This window comes from Oratosquilla oratoria, chromosome 37 (genome assembly GCF_046742065.1).
Source record: "Oratosquilla oratoria isolate Oo_2021 chromosome 37, ASM4674206v1, whole genome shotgun sequence".
NCBI classification, from domain to species: Eukaryota; Metazoa; Arthropoda; class Malacostraca; order Stomatopoda; family Squillidae; genus Oratosquilla; species Oratosquilla oratoria.
In genome coordinates, this window is record NC_134813.1 from 40,926,077 (window position 1) to 40,931,076 (window position 5,000).

The following is a 5,000-nucleotide window of genomic DNA, read 5'->3' on the forward strand; positions in this document are numbered from 1 at the left end:
CCTTTGCCCCTAAGTGATTTAGGGGGTGTTGGGACAGGTAACACACTGGAGAGGAGTGCGGGACTCGAACCCACGACCAGGAGCATACATGCATCGTTGTTCTGAGCTTAAGAGAATTATCTGGTGCTTGGCAGAATTAAATTCTCAAATAAGTTGTTGACAAGTCATAATCATTTTCTTAGCGTCACTTCACATTTCACGTTTTTTGTATCCTGATCATTTATACGTTTATTTCTTTATTTGCCTATTTATTTGTGTGTTTATTTTTATTCTTGTTTATTTATCTATTTATCGTTTATTCATGTTTGATGCCTATTTGTTTGTGTGTTTATTTTATTCTTGTTTATTTATCTATTTATCGTTTATTCATGTTTGATGCCTATTTGTTTGTGTGTTTATTTTATTCTTGTTTATTTATCTATTTATCGTTTATCTATGTTTAATCATTTATCTATACGTTTATTTATTTACATGTCTGTTTATTGTTTTGTTTATCTAATAATTTTTTATTCGTTTCGTTACCCATTTGTTTACTTATCATTCACTTATTTCAATAGTTTATCTATTTGTTTGTTTGTCTCTTCATCTATTTATCTATTTCCTCATTTCTATTTATTAATTCATTTATTCATTTATTAATTTATCTATTTATTTATTTATCTATTTATTTATTTATTTATTTATTTATTTATTTATTTATTTATTTATTAATTTATTTATTTATTTATTTATTTATTTATTTATTTATCTATTTATTTATTTATGTATTTATTTATTTATTATTTATCTATTTATTTATTTATCTATTTATTTTATTATGATCATAATTCTGATGATCACATTTAGGTCCTCGAGGTTACTGGGTTAGTAAGAAAAAAAAAATGAAAAAAGAAAAGATAAAAATAATAAATAAGAAAAATAAAATCTGGCCTCTTGAACACTTCATCTGTTATTATTTCTTCTCCTTTTCCTCCCTTCCTCCTCTCCTCTCTTCCTCCTCTCCTCCCTTCCTCCTCTCTGCTCTCCTTCTCCCATGATTCCTTCAGGACGGTGTCGTCTTATTTTTTTTATTTTTTATTTATTTATTTATCTATTTTTAGGTGGGAGTGGGGGAGGCTATTACTAAATTATTTTATTCAGGTAAGGGGTCTGTCTTCAGGGAAATGGGGAATCGACCGCTGAGGACATCGTTCAAGATGGTGTCTTCCTCGTAAAAGATCAAAATCACATAACGTTTCCTCTATAACGTCTGGCGGAACGTTTACGTCGCCGTATTGAGAGGCTGGCGACGCGTCTTCAAGAACTCTGCGAGTTCGTGAATTTATATCGAACTCGAGACTCTTGAGGTCAGAGGTTCCTCAAGTGGTTCCTCAGCAGGGGTCCGTGGTCTCCGAAGGGGTTCTTGCGAAGAAAGAATTTCGTGGGTTTTTTTTTTTTTTTTTTTTTTTTTTTTTTTACAAGGGTGGGATGTGTTTACAGGTGGAAGCGTGGTTAGAGAAAAAGACACAAAAAATAGTAAATAATGATAATAATAGAGAAAAATATCTTTAACCTTTTACTTCCCAGGAGTTCCTCTAAAGCGATTAAAACAGTGTGACGCTTAGAGTAAAATCCTTGGGAATAAAACTTCAGTCAAGCTTCAGAGAAATCTACGGGGAACTGAACATATTAGGGATGAGTTTACACCAAGAGGCGCTTATCTCCTACCCAACCCTCTGTCTGTCTTTCGGGTTTGTCTACTTCTACTTCCTCCTTTCCCTTCAACCCTCACCCTCCCTCTCTTCCTCCCTCTCTTCCTCACTCTCTCCTTGATCATCACCCCATTCACCTCCTCCCCCACTCTCTTCTTTCTTTTCTATATCTCTTCTTCCCTTCCTCCATCTTTTCCTTTCCCTCTCTCTCCACAATTACCAATACATTCACCTCCTACCCTTCTTTCTTTCTTTCCGTCTTCTCCCCTTCTTCCTATCTTCCCTTTCTCTCCTCTCCCTTGCCTCCCTTCTCCCTTCCCTCCCTTTTCCCTCTTTCCTTTCCCCCCAGTCCTATTTTCCTCCCATCCTTTCTCCTCTTCTTGCTTCTCATCACTCCCTACCCCACTCCCAATCCTTCCCCCCCAGCCTCCCTTCTTGTCCCTCCTCTCCTTTGCCTCCCTTCTCCCCTCCCTCATTTTTTCCCTCTTTCCTTTCCCCCCAGTCCTATTTTCCTCCCATCCTTTCTCCTCTTCTGGCTTCTCATCACTCCCCCCCCGCTCTCAATCCCCCCCCCCCAGCCTCCCCTCTTGTTCCTCCTCTCCCATGCGACGATTTCAAGAAGTCGGGGATTCTTCTCGGAAGCAGAGATGAATTGTTCTGCAGAGGTCTGCCCCTCACATGTGTTTGTAGTCGACTCCGAACTTTCCTCGTTTTTGTCGACACAAGTCTTGTTGAGGGCTTTTGCTGCCTTTTCTAGGTTTGTTGATACTTCTAGGATCGGCTTACATGTGTTCCTAGGCGACCACGAATTTTTCTCATGGTTGGAAGCGATTTTGATGATTTTTGTTAACACAAGTCTTGTTGAAGGCTATTGCTGACTTAACTAGTTTTGCTAGTACTTCTAGTATCAGCTTACGTGTTGATCTTAGCATTTGTTTGTGATGTGTAGATTTTATTCTGGCTAACGAGAGACGCTTTTGTTCAGCTGAACGAGTCAAACCAAGAGAAGATGGGATTTATCTATTAGAATGATAATTCATATAGGATGTATACATACGTACACACATACACACACACACACACACACACACACACACACACACACACACACACACACACACACACACACACACACACACACACACACACACACATACACACACACACACACACACACACACACACACACACACACACACACACACACACACACACACACACACACACACACACGCACTCACACACACACACATATATATACATATATATATATATATATATATATACATATGTATATCATATATATATGTAATATATATATATATACATATGTATATCATATATATATATATATACAGTATATATATATACATATGTATATATATATATTCATATATACATATGTATATATATATATATATATATACAGTATATACATATATATATATATATATATATATATATATATATATATATATATATATATGTATATATAATTTTGTCTCTAGTTTTGGTTATCGGAGTTCCCCGTTCCACACTCTCATGTGGATAGAATCATCTTGCGTCAATTAGAATTTCTAGAGCTTAGCACAAATGGGTTAATCAAGAAATGAGAAAAATATTTTCCCAAACCTCGTAGATAGTGTGCATGATAAAGGTACGAGATTGTCCACAAAGATAGAAGCGCTGGTGAACTACAGTCCAGAACAGCAACAATCTCACCAATGTAAAATAATTCATAATAGTAACTTTATTTCATTGTCTACTTGGCTGATTGTGCGTCTACTTGTCATTTGTTGCATTTTTTCTATTTCTTCCTGTTTTTTATTTGTTTATTTATCTATTCATTTGATTTATCTTGCTCATTTATATATCTCATCTCTATATCGATCTTATTTGTTTATCTATTTATTTGTTTGTTTATTTATTTTTTTTCTAGCTGATTTTTGTTTTTGTTTTATCTTATTGATTCCTTTTTCTTCGTCAAACATCGTTATGAATTGAGAGTTCTCCTGTCGGTAGGATTTACTATTTTAATCTATTCTACTTGAATTTTATCTTAAGCTATTCTATATACTTTCTAACTATGAAAGCAAAAGAAATTCACCACTAGAAAGTTGTTGTTGTTATTTTTGTTGTTGTTGTTGTAGACTAGTTGGTCAGCGATTCTAAGATTATGGATAAACTGGCAAGGATGTTGTCCAGACCAGAAGGTTAAGAGTTGCCTCAACTAACTCGATCGAAAACTGTGTCTAAATGTATCTCTTTAAGCTGCCGCCAGATGATTTTATTCCTTCACTCCTTTACCAATCATCTGGGTGACGTTCATGTGACCTGTGTGTTTTTGAAATCACCTTCAGCCAAAAAAAAAAAAAATAAAAAAAATCTTATGAATGGACAATTCCCTTCCTCCACGCATTCATTCAGATCCATTGCGAATACCAAATATGCTCCTTGGTAAAGGTTAGCAGGCCAGCAAGGCGCCATTAAGTATCTCACGTTCTGTTGACTCGATGGTCTGAAGCACAAAAAGATGTCGAGCTGGTCTCCTCACTCGTCACAAAAGGTTTCTCGCATTCAATATTTATTGAACGTATATACGACTTTGATACCTCGGAATCTTATCCTAAGCTGAATAAAAATAGTTTGGATTTATTTAGATAAAAACCTTTGTAGAATAGAATTCTCTTAGAGAAGGAGGATGCTCTAGAGAGGTCTAACCCAGTCGACACGTATTGGTCTAACTTGATTGAAATCACATGACGACATGGAACAAAGGTCTTAAAGTGCGCCACTGTAACTCTAAAGTGATTCAGTTAACCTTAATGAGGCGTTGTCCCGAGAAACGAATACAAATGTTTGTCCTTGGGAAAATAAAAAGATATAAAGGGAGGAAGAGGTGGGGAGGGAATGTAATTCATCTCATTGACTGGTGTGGTTTGATACAAGATCTTACCCTAAATCGATTAAAATAACTTGGTATTAACCAGAAGAGAAACATAAAAGAACGTCATCCTAAGGAAGGGATGAATGTGCTGAGATGACCTGACAATGAACAAACAGACAGACAAACAAACAAATAGACAAACAAATAAATAAGTAAAGTGTCATTGCGCGGACAAAGTGTCAACTTCATTTGCTCGATCACTCGCGCATCACACCTGTTTGGCTATATTGTGTTGAGTCCCAACCCCCCCAAAAAAGGTCATAACTTAAGGATGCATTATGACACAGCAGACGAAGTTTTCTGAAATTAATATTGTAGACTTATCAGTATCGGTAGGCCTGCTTTCGTAAGCTTGTCAGATA